At 36.8% G+C, this 22,799-nt stretch overlaps 1 pseudogene; it reads right to left on the reverse strand.

Annotated features, from left to right (window-relative positions):
- Positions 1-1,165: 1,165 nt before the first annotated feature.
- Positions 1,166-22,540, reverse strand: LOC150081184 (thymidylate synthase pseudogene; annotated as a pseudogene).
- Positions 22,541-22,799: the final 259 nt, after the last annotated feature.

Below are 22,799 nucleotides of genomic sequence, written 5' to 3' on the forward strand. Positions count from 1 at the left end.
CTAGTTATTACCGATAGTAATACCATCCAAGACATTTTACATTCGTTTAATAATATTCATTCTAGACTCAAATTTACATTGGAAAGGGAGAATACGGATACAAAGTCATTAAACTTTCTAAATTTCACGCTTACCCGGGACTCGAATAGAATACAATTTAGCATCTATCGAAAACCTACAAACACCGGTATGCTTCTACATTATAAAAGCTCTCACCCGTTCACCTAGAAAAGATCGATTATCTTTAATCAATTTCTTAATGCCTATAAATATTCAACGACGGATTCTGCTTTGGACTCAGAAATACAAATACAGTATTAACTAGCAGATTCTTAAACAGGGGTTATTCCATTACCACAATAAACCGAATTAGGGTACAAGCTAAGGATAGGATACAAAATACTACACCAATCAACAATAGTAATATCAAAAAATACTTTATTTCTGTCCCATATGTTGAACAGTGGCACAAACAGCGGTCGCAACACAAATTAATGATCTAGTATACAACATTTCTTGCGGTGATTGCGACTCGTCTTATGAAGGTTCGACCCGATTTTCTCTTAATATTCGTGTAAATCAACACGAAGCCTCAGTTCGTGCTTCTCGTTCAGCAGCGTCAGAATCAGCCTTTCATGCCATTAACGAAAAACACTTTTTTATTTAAAGGGGCCAAAATACTTAACGTTCAACATAATTATACGCGACTATTACTTGCAGAAACCGTTGAAATTAAATTACGCGAGAATTCTGTTAATGTTCGGCGGCCATATTTGATCTCCGATGCGTGGACCTTTTCGCGCATGCGCGAATAGAAATAATCACTATTAAAGTTTCAGGTTTAACCCGATTCGGTAATTTTCATTCCTGTGATCACGACATACGGTCGAAAAGCGTTGGCAGCTTCAGGAAGGAAAATCGTGTTATATATTTTCGTTAGATTCTTTTAATTACGTTAATTTGATTTTTAATTGTTTTAAATTGATTTGAGTTGTGTTAAATTGATTATTTAATTATTTATATTTTACTCTAATGTACCAGTAAGTTGTCGATTTTTTAGGTTTTTCCGTTTTAATTTCTGGAGGGGTATCATACGGAAGTGTTCTACGTACTATATTGAGGTAAACTCCTCTTATTATTTTACAAGTATTATTGATATATTATATTAAAAATAATTTATTAAATTATATATTATTAAAAATAAATTATTAAAAATATATAAAGAATAACTTGAAACATTAAATGGTACTCCTAAACCCATGTCAGCCAACCATTGATATTACTGACAAGAAAGTTCTTTTTTATCATTTACATAGAATTGAGCCAAACAATGACGGGGAGGTAATACTACATTTTGCAAATCACAGGGATTCCAAGAGCAAAGAATCATACGTCGATCGGTTGGATTTGTTTTCGATGTATCAATCAATTTTTGAAGCTGAGCTATGCCTTCATTTTTGTAAGATGCCTGCATGTTTATATATAATCAGCTCCATAATGTCTCCACTGAAATCCATAAATGGGTCCTGTATCTCTTTTTCTTTTTGTTAGTACAGCCCAATTCAGTCCAAATATTCCCTCGTACCGTGTTTATCCCATAAGTGAACATTCTTTTTGTTTTAGTTCGTTAATATCTGTACTACCTTTAATAAACCATAATAATTCTTCCACTACTGCCGGCCAATATACTGCTTTAGTTATAAATAAAGGGAAGTTTCCATTGCGAAGATTGTAAACTGATTTTAAACCAAAAACTGACAAAGACTTGATAGTATGGTTTTCATGCGAATGTCCATTTTTAAAATAAATTTATGTACTGCAACTCATCGTATTTCTTCATCTTAATTTAATAGAGACAAAATTATTTACTTATATACCCTTAGGAATATAATTTTTATTTTTCTGAAAAGATCTTTCTATAATAATCCAAGCACAGTAAATCGCAAAGCAAAAAAATCTGTGTGGAACTTTCCAAACAGTTTCACCCTATTTATCCAAATAGTGACCTTTTATTAAATTACAAAAATATAAAATTAATTTATCTTATTGTTCTTTTGGTCCGGTTTATAAAGGCCCAATTAACAAAGAGAAGGAATTTAGTCTTGTTGGCTAAGCAAGCTTCCGGGATGCACCTGGTGATTCGTAATAATGCGGCCAAAAAGAGTACAATTATCACAAAATCACTGGGAGGTGTCCTTCCCAAACAAAGCATTCCACGGTAGGAATTTTGTAGCATAGATAATGCAAGAACAAAAAGGCGTGTAAAAACGAATATAAACAATAAGCCCAAAGTTACAGAAAAAGGGACAATGCGATAGAAATTTTGTACAACGAGTTATAGTGTAGAACAGAAAGTGGGGTCTGTAAAACTGACAATCCCCAAGTTAAAGAAAATATTATGGAAGGCAGATGCGTTAGTATCTCTTCCTAAAATCACAGAAATAAACGTTTATACCATTTATTGCTGGTGAAGGGGTTAAAAAACAGGGAATATCTGAAATTTAATTTAGAAAATTAATTTTATAAAATGTTTTTTACTAATTCTTTGAGTTTCCATAAAATTTCTCTTAAACTAAAGTTGCATAATGGATCTACATTTTTTGTCCTTTAGTTAAGGACAAAAAGAGGACCTCACGGATCAAATACAATCGCTTTGCTCGGTAAAATGCGTTAGGATGCTGCCAGGAATTAAAGAAATATTTATCTGAAGATTCAGTGGTGGAGATAAAGAAATAATCGGACAATACTGGAAATATTTACGATTATTTTAGCCGGAAACAAACACTCGATAGAAAAAAAAATAATTTTTTTAGGAAACCCTTACGGATCATATCAAAGAGGATTTTTTGAGAATATTTTAGTTTTTGCGGTCGTTTGGACGTAACAGATCACGACGAATTACATTCAATGGCAACTCAAAAAATAATGCGCAAACTCGACGACAAAGTTTCCAGTGAAAGAACATGGAATGAGTTGAAAATGATATTTAGTTATAAAAATGCTACGATCAAAATAATCGAATAATCGAATTTAGGATTTCCAAAATGTGTAAATAATTCTAAGTTTATAAGATTGCACGACAATATTCACTATAATTTTCGACCCACGACCTTGATCGTGTCTTTATTATCTAATGAATGCGATGTGAATAATATACAGCTACGATGCAAAATTTCAAATTGCGAATACAATTTAATGTTATTTATTTTAAAATAAAATGGTGCTATTGGTGAAAACGCTATCGAATTGTTTTATTCTGGGTATAAGGAAGATCATATTTACGAATTATTATCTTACACGGAAAATAAATTAGAATTAGAAAAGCTTAAAAATTTAAATTTTCCAGAATTTCCCGTGAATGGAAATATGTAATTTTGTATAAAAGGTATAAAAGAAGGCCCTCTGATCAAATAAATACTGTATAATATCAAAACTATCAACAGTAGTTTTACGTTATCTGCACAAGTTTTACTCTTAGACACATCAGTGACATTGGCTGAAGTGAAATCAGTTTAAGTGTGTGAGAAAAAAAATGCAGAAAATAGAATGTTTATTCCACAGAATCGTTTCTAGTCCTAAAGCAAAAATTATTCCATATTCTTTGAATAATTATGCAATTAATTATTTTCATTCTGTGAGAAAAGTGGATTCTTTATTTCTACGACCCACGGTGCATAATTCCATATCAACTTCATATGGATTTAATCATAACTATCGTCGAAGAACATTACTGTCGATAACAAATTGAACATTATAATCATCCATGAACCAAACTTCCAAATTTCATCGATTACTGGTACTGATCTTTATGCATGCCCTAATCCCAGACTACGCTAATATATTTGCAGCTTGTCACTATGTTAGAAGAATTTGCAGCTTGTCACTATGTTAGAAGAGTGAAGAGCATCTCAGAAGCGTACAGCTTACTTCAACTATAATCTTGACAATAAAGTGAATTTGTAAACAATAAAATAAATATACGCACTTGTGTAAATATTGTAAATAGTTGTATTCGTGCATTTTAGTACACTCTTCTTGTATTGTAAATACTGTAAATAATTGTAATTTTTGCTTTTTGTACACCCTTCTCATATTGTATATAATTGCAATTCTTGCATTTTGTACACCCTCCTAGCCGGTAGGCTGTGTATAAGGGGTGAAAGCAAACACTCGCTATTTTTAATAAACGGACTAATAATATATTCTTTTTGAGAGAATGACCGAAGACCATTCGCGTGCATTTCCCGGTTAGGCAGGACTTCCGATAATAAACTGCAGCACTAGTAGAATGATAGGATTGTACACGGAAACAGGTGAAATTAATAACAAAATATACGTCAAGATGTATCGACTTCCTGCGTTTCTCTTCGCTGATAGAAGTGCTGATTTATCTTTAAAACAGTTTGAGGAACTTCGGTTCGAAGACATCAAGAAAGATTTATTAGATTTGAAGTTTTCTAGAAGAAGTGTGCAGGGCAACTTTAAATTAGCTGATTATTACCTTCATTACTTTAACACAAAACAAGGTAGCTCATTTTATTATGTGAGGGACCACTACGGTTATCATTTTAATAGAAATATTTGGGAAAGGTTTTGTAGGAAAAGTGTTTAAGAATAATTCAACCAATATAGTGTTCGATGGGGAATTATAAATTATAAGCACCACCTGATATCTGATGCCCAATATGTTTGTGTCAATCCATTTGTGAATAGAAAATTATATTTATGGGGATTACGTTATAATTTAGCTATGGTATGCAACCCCAGTTGCGATAGTGTCTGCGAGGCAGAAGAATTGAATACTTATTTAAAACAGTGGTGCGGTTTACTTATTTTCTGTTGATTCCATTTCAAAGCAACTGAAACTTATTTTTGTGGACTTTTAAATGAAGAAATGTAATAGAAGAAAGGGTATTCATAAAAATCATAAAAGATAATTATCCTTATGTAAGTAACATAGCAGAAGCAAATAATTATAAGACTTTTCAGTCAGAAAATGTATTTGGTGGTTTAAATTGTTGGTGATGAAAACAGAACAGATTGATTGTACAGTAGCAAATATTTCATTGCTTATTCTCCTTTTTTGTACTAATTCATTGGAAATTCTCTTAGTTTGATTAAAATTTTAAAAAAATTAAATTTATAAAAATGGATTAAAAAAATTCATTGACCATTCCTATATTCCTAAATCGAATATTAACTGAAAAATGGAAATGTGTGAATGGTAATTATGTTCAGATGGATCATGGAAACACTGGTACGACGAAGAATATTATTAAGCATCATATAATGGGGATAGTTTATTTATAAAACCAGTTACAACATATTTATTTATAAATAAATACTACATATTTATTTATAAATATGTAGTATTATAGCATCATTGGTGATGGAATTTATAAAACCATATGTCATATTACAGCATCACTGTTGATGGAAATTCGTTTTCAGTCAACCACTTGGAGTGCTGAAAAGAACTGTTAATCGAGGTAATAAAATAAAATTTTAAAAATTTATTCATTGGAAATTGTCTTAGTTTGATTAAAATTTTAAAAAAAATTAAATTAAAAAAAAAGAATGTTGTTATTTGGAGCATTAGCAACTAATGCCATATTGCGCAGGGATATGCGGTGGTCATTCCCTGACCTTTCCGCATCCTCCGTATTTGGTGGTGACGGGCTCGAATCCCGGTCTAATCAAGCAGCGTGTGCTACGCGCTGCTGCTCCTGCCCACCTGGCTATGGAGGTGCCTAAAAAAAAAAAAAAAAAAAAACCTCATTCTTATAGTCTCAGCATAGCTCAGCACAAACCAACAGTCACAGTGTGGAGACACCAGCAGTCGGACGGTGAATATACACCAGATGTATTTGGTTATTCTTTTGTAAATCGTTAGTGATCATGGCAGAAGTAAATAATTATAAGACTTTTCAGTCATAAAATGTATTTGGTGATGAAAACATTGATTATTCTCCTTTTTTGAACTATTAAAATAAACTTATTCATTGGAAATTGTCTTAGTTTTATTGAAATTTTTAAAAAATGAAATTAAAATTTTTTTTTTAAAAAAATTAATTAAATAAAAAAATAAAAAAGAATTTTTAAAAAATTGATAATTTTTATAGTCTCAACATAGTCAGAAAATGTTTTTGGTGATGAAAACAGAACAGATTGATTGTACTGTAATATATTTTTCATTGATTATTCTCCTTTTCTGTACTATTAAAATAAACTTATTCTGGAAAATGGAATTAGTAATTATTGTTTAGATGGATCATAAAAACACTGGTATGAAGAATATTATGTGGAACTATATAATCGTGATAGATTAGAACCACTGGTGGGAGTGCAGACGAAAAGTTCTGTTAATCCTTCTGTTAATCTTTTGGTCCTTGAGGTTGGCACAGACATTCTCTCAGATATGCCAGACTAGCTGTACTTGCTACCTGGGAGTCTAAAACGCTGATGGAACTGATATTCGGGTGACACTCAAGTCAAGTAGACCAAATTTCGGCGAAGTCCGAACGGTCTGTAACAGCCAAATCCTCTGCTTGCACCTTCACGATGGTGAGAATGTTAATAATCCAGGGTATAACCTCCATGCACAAGTACATGGTGGGTGACCACCCAGGTGTGAACCAACGTAAGCAGGGGTCGAGGTGTGGCGCCCATACCACATGGAGGAATGCCGCCCCTCTATGTTACCAGGCAGTACTAGGTGGTAGATGACTCTCATCAACCGGTGAAATACCACCACTTTGCTTATTGGAGGCTTGAAGTGGTGGAACCTATGTTTAGTCTCTATAGCTAAGTTCCGGTCAACCCTTCCCTATCTCTTCCATCATGCAGTATGATTGATGACGTTTGAGGTTATGATGAACGTCGTGGCGAGATCCAATATTCCTTACATTTCGAGGGTACAGCTCTAAAACGGTGTTCGCAGGCCGACCGCTAGATAGTACACCGGACCAAACCTATTGGTAACTCTCTAGGAGGCTTCTGGATCAGCTAGTGTATAATCTTGCTACCTCTACTCTGCCAGATACTGACTGGAGGGAGTCCGAGTAGTGTGTATGCGGGGAGCATTGTCGAGGTCACGTTATGTCAAAGATCTGGGTATATTCTTACTACGTGTACGCCATATCCAAAAATTTCATTACTTCATACAGCATGTCCCACCCACTTTTTCTTACTATTGAATACACCATGAATTGTCAAACTAATAGAGGAAGCTTATCTGCGAAAAGATCTAAACCTCCCAAGGACTTCCTAATTCATTTCACAAATATACGTGGTCTCAGTTATAATCTCAACGATGTCCATTTCCACTTGCAGTCTGCCAAACCCCATTTACTTTTTCTGACAGAATCTCAGTTATCGGTTGATTCACCTACTGCTCATCTCAGATGCCCAAATTATTCGCTGTATGATTCCTTTCGCCTCAAAGGTGGTACTTGTGCATATGTCCGTTCTGATATTCCCTGTCAGAGACTTGGCAATTCGGAATCTCCTCTCTTTGATCTTCTCTGGCTTAAAATCTCTCTACCTCATTGTGTCAAATTCATCTGTTGTCTCTACCGTTCTCCCAACTCCACTAATCACTTGGAGCTCTTTGACTTCCTCTCGTTGCAACTTGACTTTCTCCAGTCCAACTTTCATAACAGTGAGGTAATTTTCCTTGGTGATTTTAATGTTCACAACTCCAGCTGGCTTCCATTTTCTAGTCACACCGACCCAGCAGGTCGAGATGCTGAGGCTTTTGCAATTACTAATGACCTACCACAGACTGTTCATTTACCTACAAGAATACCGAACAATCCTAATCATACAGCCAATACGCTTGATCTTTTTCTCACAAACAACCCTTCTAAGTACACGGTCGAAGTGAGAGGTCCTTTAGGCACTTCAGATCACAACTTGGTGATTTGTCTCTTCTCCAATGGAACCTTTATCTCATGGCTATTCCCAACCTCGTGTTGTTTGTCATTACAAGAATGCAAAATGGGATGACCTGAGAGACTTCTTTTCTTCTTTTCCTTGGTCGGATTACTGTTTCAAAACTTTTGAAGTCAACGTTTGCTCAGATCGTGTCAGTGAAATTATTCTTGCAGGAATGAAATCCTTTATCCCACATTCCACTTCAAAATCTCGTCCTTTATCTAAACCTTGGTTTTCCAATAAATGTGCTAAGGCTGTTCAAGAGAAGAATGTTGCATATCGTGATTGGCTTGTTTCTAATTCTTCAGTTTCATTTTCTGCCTACACCAAAGCTCGGAACAATTGTAAGGCAGTTATTAATCAGTCCAAACTAGAGTTTGAACAGGCTAAGAGTACAAAACTTGCTTCTTGCCCTAATGGTAGCCGAGCATTCTGGTCTCTTGCCAAAGCTATTGGCCGCCACTTTTGCCCATCTCTGCTCCCACCTCTGTCCAAACCAGATGGTTCTGTTGTCACTTCAGCCAAGGATAAAGCTGACTTGCTAGCATTCCATTTTTCTTCCAACTCGTGTATTAATGATCTTGGTAAAACACCTCCCACCATTCCCAACACGCTCCATTCAATGCCTCCTGTGGTCTTCAGTCAAAAGGATGTCAGAAGGATTTTGACAAAACTTGATGCTAAGAAAGCTCCAGGACCCGATGGTATTTCTCCACTTGTTCTCAAAACCTGTGCTCCTGAACTTACTCCTATTCTTTGCCGCCTTTTTTCACTTTCTTATTCCAAATTTGTTTTTCCTTCTGCTTGCAAATTTGCTCATATCCAGCCAATTCCTAAAAAGGGTAACAAATCCCTCCCATCCAATTATCGTCCCATTGCAATTACTTCCACTCTTTCTAAAGTAATGGAGAAATCAATTAACCGCCAACTCTTAAACTACCTCGAAACCTTCCGTCTGGTCAACGATCGCCAGCATGGATTCCATCAGTGTCGATCCACTGGTGATCTTCTGGTTTATGTTACCCATTTATGGACTAATTCAATGGAAAGTTTCGGTGAAACACAAGTAGTTGCTCTTGACATCTCAAAGGCTTTCGATCATGTTTGGCCTAAAGGCTTCTAAACAAGCTTCCATCTTATGATTTGCCAACTGTTTTTAGTAATTGGTTATCCAGTTTTCTCTCTGATCGCTCACAGAGGGTGATGGTAGATGGCTCTCTGTCTTCTAACTTCTCCACTAATGCCGGTGTTCCCCAAGGTTCAGTTCTTTCCCCCACTCTTTTCCTCTTCTATATTAATGACCTTCTTCCATTGACTGGAAATCCTATCCATAGTTTTGCCGATGATAGCACATTGCATTCAACTTTCCATTTTGAGAAACCTTGTCCTGCTCAATCAGCTTCAACTTCTCAAAATCTGCTACCAATTCCTTAAATGCCGATCTTCAGATAATTCTCCAGAGGGGCAAAGACAACTTAGTTGATTTCAACCCTTCTAAAACTCAGTCTTGTCTTATATCTCGCAAAATGGATTCTTCTACTCCTATGCTTATCTTTAGTGACACTCCAATTTCTAGGCAAAAGGATATATCTCTTTTGGGGATTACCCTGCCTTCTAATCTCTCTTGGCACAAGCACATTACAAATATTGCTTCCTCTGCATCTAAAAAATTTGGTTTTCTCTTTCGTTACTTTTCTTCCAAACAGCTGCTCACTCTGTATAAATCGCAAATCCGCCCTGCCATGGAATATTGTTCCCACATCTGGGGTGGTGCCCCCAAAACCTCTCTCAGGCTTCTTGATTCCATTCAGAAGAGGGAAGTTAGGTTAATTAATGATTCATCTCTAACAGAGTCTCTCCACTCGCTTTCTCATAGACGTACTGTTTCTGCTGCATGCCTCTTCTACAGATACTTCCATGGGCACTGTTCTTCTGAATTCGTTTCTATAATTCCCGCTCTCTCTTTTAAAACAGTCCGAACACGTGCTGCCACCAGCCAACATCCATTTACTGTCCAACTTCAAACTCACAGAACCAACTTTTCATCTTCCTCATTTATTCATTCAACTGCGGTTTTCTGGAACAACCTTCCTTCATTCGTATTTCCTGAAAATTACAGTCTACAGAAGTTCAAGTCCAATGTCAACAAATATCTTCTTTCATCTTGTCAACCTGCAACCCAAGCACGGTACTAAGTACTCTAGGTTCTAATACCTCTCGTGCTTGGGGTTCACATAAAAAAAAAAAAAAAATCGAGGTGATCATCAGACTGATACAAAGAATATTAATGGAGGATATTTTACTATTAAAACTATAAAATAAAATAAATAAAATTGTGATTATTGGTAGGTTGATTGAGCCGTCCCTATCCGTCATTAGTTGAGATAGTGGAGAGCAACAAGTCAGCAGTCGGACTGTTAAAAACTTATTTATTGAGAGAAAAAGTGACACACCACCAGTTGAAGAGTCACTAGTCAGCAGTAAAGAAACACTGGTCCAGCAGTGAGGAGCGGAAAGCACTACCATAAGCAGTCAGGAGTAGGAAGCACGAAACGAAGCAGTCGGAGTGTAAACGAAGAGCGAAAAGCACCCCCACCAGCAGAGAGAGTCATCAAAGTGCAGTTAGCAGTAGGGTTGCTAGCAATGAACAGTCGATCGGCGAGCCAGAAGCACAGAGAGTCGCTTACCTTCGAGCAAGTTATCAGTATCGGTTACATTTGGAAAGCAGTCGTCAGCTCTTAATTCTGGTGAGTTTCTTTCTGTTGGTGGTGAATGACAAGGCTTCCTTACTAATGATGGTCCTTGAGAACAACACGGTGAATTTCGATTTCGCGTGGAGTTTGGTGATACTGCGGGAGAATAATACGGCGAATTTGGCTCAGAATCTTGCTCATGAATTTCTATTACTGTGTTTCCGTTGCCAATGATTTCTAGATGTAACTTTTTAGATAATATGAAGATATCGTTGTTATCTCCGTAATTTTTATATAATTGTCATCTCCATTGATCACAATTTTGTTATTTTTTGGCCCTTCTCTTTCCACGTGGTTTAGTTTCCCTATGACTCTTGTGTAATTAGACATTACTGAAAGAAAAAAAACATGTAACTCTAAAAAAATGCAGAACGTTTAAAAAGACTTTGGTGCTAATTAAAACTAAAACAATACAAGAAAAAAAATAGAGAAGAAATTTTGGAAAAAGCAGACAGAGTAAAATGCAAAACTCATCAACAGATAGAGCAGTTGGAATGCACAACAAGAATCAAACAAGCTAGAAATTAGGAAAATATATGTATATAAAATATAAATATAAAAAATAACTTACTCCCTTTTATAATTTTTTTGTTTTGACGAAATTTCTTAATTTTAATATAAGAAATTCCAACCACAAAAATATTATTTTTTAATAGTTCTTACTGTATTTCGGAATCTTGATTTGAAATCAAGAAGTTCCATCCATTCTTTATACAGCTTCTAATTTATAGAGTTATTGATTAATTTATACAGTTCTTGATTTTAAATCAACCTGAAATATATTCTTTATAGAGCTTTTACTACTTACTGATCTTACTTTATATATACAGCTTGATCTTCTGAGTGTAACGGTTTATGGTTTCTGTTGGAATATTCGTTTTTTCCGGTATTCTGAATTTACAGAATACCGGATCTTACACTTATCAGTTTGGCTACAGGTATCACTTCTGCAATAGACTGGAACTTGTGGGTTGGCCACTCACACACTAGTCAGACTTTTGTGGATTTATTGGATGATTGTTTTTTGCAGCAGCATGTTCGAGAGGCAACCAGAGAAAGTAATACTCTTGATCTGGTTATCAGCAGTGATCATTCGTGTATTAGGAATTTGCAGATAAAAGAAGCACTGGGTGGCAGTGATCACAGTGTACTGACGTGGGATTTACTTACAGATTTAATTACCATCAGGGGTAAAGGAAAGGGTTTTTGCTTCCGTAAAGGCGAGTACAGTGGTCTCCGACAGTTTTTAAATTCTGTACAGTGGGATCAACTGACGATGTTACCAACAGTAAATTCTAAGTGGGAAGCATTCAAGGAATTAATCGTGGAAGCTACTAATAGTTTCATACCTATTAAGAAATATTGTTCAAAGTTTAGGCCAAAATGGTTATCTAATGAGACTCGTAACAGAGAAGAAAAATGCATGGGATGCATATAAATTATCAAGCGACTCAGGAGCCTATGGCAGATATAAGCTAGTCTGTAATCAAGTCACAAAGGAGGTTAGGCAAACGAAGGCAGATTACGAGAAATCCTTGGCTAAAGATGCTAAGAAAAACAGCAAGGATTTCTTTACTTATATAAACTCTAAAAGGAAGGGGTTGAATCTGATTGGTCCACTTGACATCGATGGTTCGACTGTTGATGATCCTGCTCAGATAGCAAACAAACTGAATGAGTATTTTGCATCTACATTCACACATGAAGAGTTATTAAGGTTTGAGAATGGCAGAAGGATATCAAATTGTAGCAGGATACTTAATGATTTTGTAATAGCTGAAAGCAAAGTGGAGGAGAAATTGTTGAAGTTAAACATAAGAAAAGCACCTGGGGTGGATGGGATCTATCCAGTTATATTAAAGGAGGCGGCAAAGCAACTAAGCAAACCCTTAGCCATAATTATGAGAGCATCCTTGGATTCAGGGGAGGTTCCCACGGACTGGAGATGTGCAAATGTATCCCCAATTCATAAAGGGGAATCCAAGGGTGACACGAGTAATTACAGACCAGTTAGTTTAACTTCTGTTCCAGGGAAAATAATGGAGTCATTGGTTAAAGATGCATTGCAGGATCATCTAGACAAGACTGCAGCAATAATTCAGACACAGCATGGGAAAGTCCTCTCTGACAAATTGTTAAGTCTGACAAATTTCATAGGATATTATGATGTGATTACAAAGGAACTGGATGCAAAAAATAATTTTGATATCATATATTTGGATTTCAGTAAAGCTTTTGACACTGTTGCGCATGGAAGACTATTGTACAAATTGGAGCAGAATGGTATTAAGGGTAAATTGCTACAATTGATAAAACGATGGTTAAGTGGGAGAAGACAGAGGGCGGTAATCAATGGGTGCTGCACTTCGTGGATTAATGTTATTAGTGGAGTCCCACAGGGTTACGTGTTAGGTCCACTGTTGTTTTGTATATTTATCAATGATATTGATGAAGGTATGTCAGGCTTAATGTCGAAGTTTGCAGATGATACACAGTTGGCAGGGTTGTTAATGACAGTAATGGCAGTGTGCTACTGCAACAGGATCTGATAATTTGGGCAGATGGGCTAAGAAGTGGCAACTGAAGTTTAACCTTGACAAATGCAAGGTACTGCATATGGGTAGAAGTAACCCCAGAGGAACGTACCAACTGTGTGGTACTACACTTAAGGTGGTAGAAAATGAAAAAGACCTGGGAGTAATTGTGCAGTCAGATATGAAGTTTTCTGCGCAATGCAGACAGGCTGCCAGGGCAGGTCATAGTGTTTTGTCAATGATATATAGGAATTATGGTCAGGCTACGCCTTGAGTAGTGTGTACAGGTCTGGAGGCCTCATTTTAGGAAGGATGTAGATTTACTTGAGCGTTTACAGAGAAGGGCAACAAGATTGGTGAGGGGAATGAAGGTATCCTCTTATCAAGAGAGGCTTCAGTGCTCCAAATTGCAGTGGCTGGAGACTAGGCACCTGCACGGTGATCTGATTGAGGTGTATAAGGCCTTGAATGGGTTGAGCACGCTGAATTCTGATGGGATCCTTCCACTTGTTCAGATTACGAACCTAAGGGGGCATAAATTCAAATTAAGAAAAGACAGATGTAGATTAGATGTGCGGAAATTTGCCTTTAGCCAGCGGGTGGTTAATTGCTGGAACAAACTTCCATCTGTCGTTGTGGAAGTTGATAGGTTGAATAAATTTAAGGAGGAACCGGACAGGCATTTGGAGGGAATGGTGTGATTTTTTTTTTTTTTTTTGGCTGATGCTGCATAAGCTCATACACTTGCTTTCTTGCATCACATGCCACTACTACTACTACTACTACGATGTGTACTCCCCCAATTTATCCCAGTATAGAATAGAGCAATTTCAGAAGCAAACGAAAAGAGATAATTTTAATGACTAGAACTCATAGTCAGAATTATTTGAAAAAATTTTTTTAGTAATCTAAGAATAATCTGTATATATATTTAATACTTCTGAAAATCGGGCAACCTTCCAAAAAAAAAAAAAAATAAATTACTATATACAATATCTACCAAGAATACATATCAAAATAAGCTCAGAACAAGCATCAAAAGGAAATAACAAATATTAGTTATTTCAAAACATAAGTCATCAATTATCATCAAGTTAAAATTCTTAAAACTTACTGTATAAACAATAAAATTAATTTACCCAGTAATAAATTCCAAAAACTACACGTGACAAAAATAGGAAGCCTTAGCCCAGGACTCAAAACTGACAACGAGAAAGTGATGTATTCTATTAGTAAAACTAAGGTACACTAACACATCAACTCTAAGGAATAATTACATATTTATAAATACATCAATTAATGGCATAAATACAAAACATCCTAACAAAAAGAAGGTATTAGAAACATTAATAATACCAAGGAAAGGCCAGTAAGCAGCAGAAAATCTAAGGCAAAAGAAACTGCGAGACAAGAAAAACTATTTCCAACCTCAAAGCGCAACAGCCATCACATGACATAAAATTAAAATTGAGATTATTGAAATTATTTATCACTCACACTTTGAATGAACAGTTAAAGAGGATAAGAAACAAAAAACTTTACCCCCGACACACCCAGGTCAATCCTAAGAACACATGAAGTGATTCCACAACAACCAGAACAGCTACAACAAAGGTATAGTCCGCCAGTTGAAGTAAAAAAACACGAATTATCAAAGTTATAATCCGATAGAAAATATAATACATGGCTTATCAAACAAAGCATAGTGTCCTCAACAACCAAGTCATACACATACAACTAACACAGCTACAACCAAGGTATAGTCCAATAGCTGAAGTACGCCACCTGGAGAAACTCAGCTTTAGTACTAGCATATCTAAAACTAAGGAATAGTCCGCTAGTAAATGCCACATAAGAGATCCCAATGTATCATACACTGAGGGCAAAAACAAGAACAAAATCAATAATATACATATATGCAAGTTAAGCTATATGGTCCCGGGTTCCAAGCGATTTCTCTGTACTTCCAGTGCGATTTCCAAAAAGCTATTTACAGTTCTTTTTCGTCCCTATCGTTAAAAAATCTATTTATTTTATAAACAGCTCTCGTAACAAAAGTCTCTGTAGAAGATCCCATTTTTCCAAAAAGATCCCATCTTTCCAAAGGAAGGAAAGCCACCTTTCTTCTTTTTCATAGTATATTACTAACCGCTACTACTCTTCACTTGGTCACATTAGGCACTGCTCCTGCCTCCCCGTGGCGGGGCCGGAAATCTTGGCAGAAAAATCAATCTGCCAAGGGCCAGAAGGAGCAAAGATGGACTACTGTATACCAATACTGACTCTTGCGGAAAAAATGTCCCATCACATTCTAGAGAGCAGGAAGATTACAACCCTTCCTATGCTAAGAGACAAAAGAAGGATATAGACCAGAATATATCTGGCCTCACTTCCTCATAATACATTCCTTTGCTGACCAGCTAGTCAGAAAGCTTTCTCCTTTTCTGATCCAGAAAAGTTTAGAGAATGTTGCTGGCTCACCAAAAATGGTTCGCAGACTAAAATCAGGCGACCTGCTTGTTGAAACAACACAATCCAAGCATTCAGACAAGTTACTTAAATTGAAAACACTTGGAGGAACTCCCATAGATGTGTCACCTCATGCCACCTTAAACTACTCAAAAGGAGTTAAAACAGAATGGGATCTTCTACACGTATCCGAGGAAGAAATTAAACAAGAGCTCTCAGACCAAAATGTAATTCAGGTTAAAAGAATCCTAATTAAAAAGGATGGCTCATTACTTCCAACCAGAAACATCATACTAACTTTCAACTTGCCAAATCCACCAACATCTGTAAAGGCGGATATTTGAACTGTCATGTCCGACCGTATAAACCGAACCCTATCAGATGTTATAAATATCAAAAATTTGGGCATTCACAAGCAGTATGTCGAGGGTCTGCTGTATGTGCTTCATGTGGATCCAAAGATCATACCCATACTGAATGTTCTGCACAAACCTTAGTGTCCAAACTGTAGAGGCAACCATTCCGCTTACTCCAAAGACTGTGAAACATAGAAAAAAGAAAAAATGATTCAGAAGTACAAAACCGAGCACAAAGTCTCCTACCCTGAAGCAAAGAAACAAATATCACCAATTACAGTAACACGCGCATATGCAGCAACTGTCCAACAGCAATGTTACAGTTCCACCCAACATCTCTATTTCTGATTGGGCTCGCTCAATCCTAGCTCCGTCAGCAAAATCACTCTCAACACCAACTTCCAATCAAGCCATAAATACACCTGTTACAATTCCGCCAAACATGCCTTCCATATCGCAGTCAACTACAAATACTAAAAACATAGATACAGATGACAAACTCTCTGCCCATGATCATATGAATACATGCGAAAAAGAAATCTCATAAGAACCAATCTTAGATATAGATGCTGAGGAAGAGATGGAAGTTCGTCCATTTTTCCCCAGAAAAGAGAAAAAGCCTGAGCGATCTAAGCAGACCCCCATTCGTAAAATGACAGATACAAATACAAAGCCAATATAATGCGCACAATAATACAGTGGAATTGTCGAGGTTTCCACAGTAACATTGATGACATTCGCAACCTAATCGACAAATATAACCCGGTAGGTATATGTCTTCAAGAAACTAACCTAACTCCACAAGTAAACACAGTGGTGAACCCTTACGGTACCTATAGACAAGACCGATGCCTTTCCGGTGGAGCTCATGGTGGAGTGGCAATTCTAATTGACTCCAAAATTCCATGTAAACGCCTCCAGCTACAAACATCTTTGGAAGCAGTTGCAGTACGAGTCTCAATCCAGTTTATTTTCTCACTGGTCTCACTCTACCTTCCCCCAAATCAAAAGTATGCATATTCAGACCTAGAAGCATTAGTAATCCAGCTACTACCCCCGGTCTGTATCATGGGAGATTTAAATGGACATCATCCCATGTGGGGATCCCGTCACCAAGACAAACGTGGTAAATTGATTGAGGAATTATTGGAAGAGCAAAATCTCTCTCTCTCTCTCTCTCTCTCTCTCTCTCTCTCTCTCTCTCTCTCTCTCTCTCTCTCTCTCCTTAATACTGGAATTGAGTCATACATTCATTTGTCCACTGCAAAGCCTCTGAAATTGACATTTCCATACGTTCACCTGTCTTTTATCCACTGATTGAATGGACAATCTTGAAAAATCCTCTTAATAGCGACCATTTTCCAGTGGTCTGCAAAATATTAACAAATGATGTTACACATCACGATGGTCAAAAAAAGATGGAGGTTTCATAAAGCTGACTGGACAAAATATAAAACAATTGCAGAAATAGACGAACAAATAATCACCACTCAGCCCATAGACATGTCACAAACATATCACAAACACTACAGCTCATGTCACAAACCAAATTTTAATAGCAGCTGTTAAAACAGTTCCTCAGTCATCTGGAAAATATCATAAACATGACACAGCGTGGTGGAATGAAGAATGCGGTACAGCCAAAAGAGAGAAGAATAAGGCCGAAAGTATCCCATTTCCATCAACCTCATAAATTTTAAAAAAGCCAGAGTTAGATATATCCAGCGTAAAAGTAAAAAGGATTCATGGATACGATTCGCTTCCACAATTAACAAAAATGCAGATACCCGTGTCATATGGAACAAAATCAGAAGACTTAATGGGAAATTTATTTCAGTTCCAACTCCACTAATAATCTGGAATGGACAGGAGATAACTAACACCAAGGAAATCGCAAACTTACTTGCAACTACTTTTGCAAATATATCAGCAGTATTCGGCATATACCCCATCCTTTCAGAAAACGAAAACTGTAGCTGAAAAATACAGACTAAACTTTAATACCAGCCAACTCCCATATAACCAACCTTTCAACACAGAATTGCAAAAAAGCTCTTGCTAAGCCTAGGAAGAGTGCAGCGGGACCTGATGGACTTCACTATGAAATGACCCAACGACTTAATCAAAAATCTCTAAAGGCATTACTTATGCTATACAATAGAATTTATATGGAAAACTACTATCCAAATTCCTGGCTTCACTCCCTTGTAATTGTCTTTCCTAAACCTGGCAAAGATCATATGATCCTCACAAATCATCGTCCAATAGCCCTAACAAGTTGCCTCGGGAAATTCCTCGAGAAAATGGTGAACAACAGATTAACCTGGTTTTTAGAAACATATAATGAGCTTAACATAAATCAATACGGCTTTCGTAAAAATAGATCATCTCTAGATCCCATGATAAAAGCAGAAGCAAATATCCGAAATGCTTTTCTAAGGAATGAGCATCTAATAATGATCAGTCTTGATATAGAAAAGGCCTTTGATACTACCTGGCGATATGGCATTCTTAATTATCTCCACAGCATTGGTTTGCGAAGCAACTTACCACTCTTGGGAAAAAATTTCCTGAAAGTTAGAACCTTCGAAGTAAAATATCAAAACAATCTGTCACAAATATATACTCAGGAAGAAGGAGTTCCTCAGGGCTCAGTACTGAGCGCAACCTTGTTTGCAATCAAAATAAATTCCATTACAAAAGACCTGCCGAAAACAGTGGAAACATTCCTTTATGCAGATGATGTTACTATTTCGTGCCATTCACAAAACATGAACATGATTGAAAGGCAGTTACAAAGCGCAGTGAAAAAAATAGAATTGTAGACTAAAAACAATGGCTAGAATATCACAACAAAAAACAATGGCCATACATTTCTGTAGAAAGCGAAAAATGCACCCAGATCCAAAAATAAGACTAGAAAACCAGCTGATACCTCTAGCAAATAGTATACGTTTCCTTGGCCTGATTCTCGATAAAATACTTAACTTTTAGGAACACATCAAATGCCTCCGAACAACCTGTCAAAAAAAAACCTAAATATTCTCAGAGTTCTTTCTGCAATGATGTGGGGAGCTGATCGGTTCACACTACTTTACCTATACCATGCTATATAATCAGATCAAGACTAGACTGTGGAGCCCCTGTGTATAGTTCGTGTAGACCAAGTGTCATCAAATGGCTTGATTCCATACATCATAGTGCCTTACGAATCTCCTTAGGGGTATACAGAACTTCACCAGTCCAAAGCTTATACGCAGAGACCCATGAGCCCTCACTATATCTCCGGAGGCAAATGCTGCTATTAAACTATGCAATTAAAATCCGAAGTCTTCCTCATTATCCTACTTGGCAATATCTTTTTAACCCACAGTGGGAAATTCTCTACAACAATAAACCCACAGTAAAGAAACCAGCTGGAATATGACTAAACAAAATAGTTTCAAAATGGGGCCTAAGCTTTGACAACATACATGAGGATAATAGCATAAGTATTCCACCATGGTACACTTTCACGCCTAACTGTGACACTTATTTTCAACTATGGGGAAAAAGCACTTTGGCAAATGTCAACATAAAACAGATGCATGCAGCCCACTCATCACAGTTCTCTGACTACCTTCATATATATACAGACGGCTCTAAAACAGATACCAAAGTTGGTGCTGCAGTGGTCTTTCCACACACTGTTATCTCACAGCAACTCCCAAACCAATGCAGCAGCTATTCTGCCGAGCTATTCGCCCTACTAATGGCCTTAAAATACATAGCATCTTCCCCGCATGTGAAACATCTCATATATATACACTGATTCATTGAATGCAATACATGCTCTGCTATAAAGGCAGACTCCATCGCATCCCATCCTTTATCTGATACAAGCTCACCTTTTGAGACTCAAAAGCGAAATGAGGCAAGTAAAATTCTGTTGGATCCTAGGACATACAGGCATTGAAGGTAATGAAAGAGCTGACAGAGCAGCAAAGAATCCTACAAATACAAACCTAAGGCTTTACAAAGTTCCACATTCCGATTACAGACCTATTATAAAACAAATTCTCCATACTCAGTGGTCACAAATGTGCCAAAATGAATCAAACATTAAACTGTTTCAAATAAAAAAAAATACTTCAGCCATGGAATTTGAGTCTTCGTAAAAATCGGCACGAAGAAGTCATTTTAACCAGACTGCGCATTGGACATACTCATCTCACGCACCTTTACTTACTCACCAAAGCAAACCCTCCAGAATGTTTTCACTGTTCTTGTCAACTCACTGTAAAACATCTCCTTACAGAATGTCCACAATACCACATGGCGCGACAATCAGCCTTCCATCTCCCTATGAATCTTCAAGATTCCCTGACTTTATTAAAATCCTAGGCGATAACTCCAACATTGAAAATATATTTACTTATTTAAAACTAATAGGATATTTTAGCCAGATATAAACCATAATTAAGAAACGCCAACGTCTTTGTCACGTAATACTAATAGATGGGCGCAATATGGCCAAAGTTGCTTTTGCGCCAAAAAAGAAAATCCAACAACAACAACAACATTAAGCTATATACAAGGCAACCATTAAGCAAGATTAGCAATACTTAAAATAGAATTTCTTCTTTTAAAAATGTTTCAGCGTAATCAGAAAAGTAGGCAAGTACTTCCCTAGAAGAGAAAGAAAATCTGCAGTTGTAATTACATTAGAATACATAAACAATTCATATCTAAGATCAACATAGTATACACAATGTAGGACCGAATGTTCAACCGTTTCCTCAGAACCACAAGGGCAAAGAGGGGAAGGGACAAGACCAAATTTAAATAGTCTGGAGTTGTTACTTCCATGTCCAGACAAAAGGTAACACACACAGTTCAAATTGAAGCCAATTCAGGGATTTGGTTTTAAGATAAACTTTTGGAAAGAAAAGATATGTGGTTCTACCCACAGAAGAGTTATCCCACGAACGCTGCCAACATTCCAAAAATAAATTTTGTAACCTTGCTGATCCTCCTTAACCGGAACAGTAAAATCCAAAGAAAAGTCTCCAACAGAAGCAGGAGCTAGTTTTTTCCTATGAAATGAAAGGTACTGAGAAATAATCTCAAAATGGACAGGAAGCCTACCATTAATAACCAGCAGGGCATCAGTAGAAATTGTTCTGCATGCCATGCAGGTAACCAAAAGAAAAATACGTTGAGCTTGTAATAAAAGTTTTGGAAAGTATAAATTTTGTAATCGGAACCCCCAAGCACCATCTCTATAACAAATGATAGGCAGGATAAAACTTTTGTAGTAGATACTAAGAGTAGAAGTTTTAACTCTCCAGAGTGACGGAAAGGTATGAATTAATCACTTAGAAATAGACCTGATTTTCTGTAATATAAATTTAGTATGAGAAACAAAAGTAAGACGAGTAAGAAAAGTAACATAATACCAAGGTATTTATATTGACGAACCATATTGATAGATTGATCATGAATTATGATAGTAGGGTGACGGTTGAAATTCAGGAAGCCCTTAAGGAGAACCTGTTTGGTTTTAGGCACAGAGATATGTGAGTTTGTGGACAGAACACCACTGAGACAGATCCTCCAAAATGGCATTAGCCTTGTTTTCTAGTTCTAATCTAGAGTCACCAGGGATCAGCAGGGCCACATCATCAGCGTAAGCTATATTTGTAATATCGCCATGAGTGGCTTAAGCCATCCATCAAGGACCACGTTCCAACACACAGGGCCAAGAACTTATCCTTGAGGACAGCCCCTAGAAATCGGCTTTATCACAGAGCAGTAGCCCGATGAGACCGCAAGATTTCTGCGATTGAAATAACTAGAAATGAGGGAATAGAGAGGAGAAGAAACCTCGGTCTCCTGGAACCTCGCAAGGCTACTGCCACCTTAAGGTGTCAAAGGCACCCCCCCCCTTGAAGTCCCCGAAGAGACAAAGAACGTATTTAGAAGTGGATTCACTAACTGTTCTAAGAAGGAGATTAATCGCATCAGTAGTAGACCTACCCTGCTCAAAGCCGAACTGGGATGGAGAAGTAAGATTTTTAGAAGTATAATAGCTTTTAAATCTATAAACCAAGAGTTTTTCCAATAATTTTCAAAGAAGAGGGAGAAGCGAAATGGGTCTTCAAGAAGTCGATGGGGAATCTACAGGTTTGTGTGGATTTTTGAGAATTTTCAGATTGGCATTTTTCCAAGAATCAGAAAAAATGCCATATTTAAGACAAGAATTCATCAATATAATAAAAAGAGCAGGTTTAATCCGCCAAATCCTCTTAATGATGGAAATCTCGATAAGGTCAAGTCCTGGAGCCTTACCATCAGTGAAAGATTTAATGGCAAGGTCCAGTTCATCAGATGTAAAAGGGTCCTCTTCAGGAGTGCCTTCATAAACCAAGTGTTGTAATCGGAGAAGCGTTTGCTCGTTTCCATCAGGGATTACAGTATCCTCATGAATAAGTTCATCCAACATAGAATTCATAGTAGCAGACCAAGAAAGAGTTTCTGAGGAATTAGGAAGGGTGGTGGAAGCATTAGGGCAAGAAGGGTGAAGCCACCCAGAGATGATTTGATAGGGAAGACCCCAAGTTTCATTTTTGATAGTTCGATCCACCAGGCGTTCCCACTCAAGTCTTTTTTTCCTTTGGAATACCACTTATATATCTATTCCGAGCCAATTTATAAATCTTTTAGCAATAGACTCGTACACCAACCATGAAAATATAAGTATTTTACTGTAA

This window comes from Mastigoproctus giganteus, chromosome 8, assembly GCF_048544385.1.
Source record: "Mastigoproctus giganteus isolate SK-2022 chromosome 8, ASM4854438v1, whole genome shotgun sequence".
Taxonomy (NCBI): Eukaryota; Metazoa; Arthropoda; class Arachnida; order Uropygi; family Thelyphonidae; genus Mastigoproctus; species Mastigoproctus giganteus.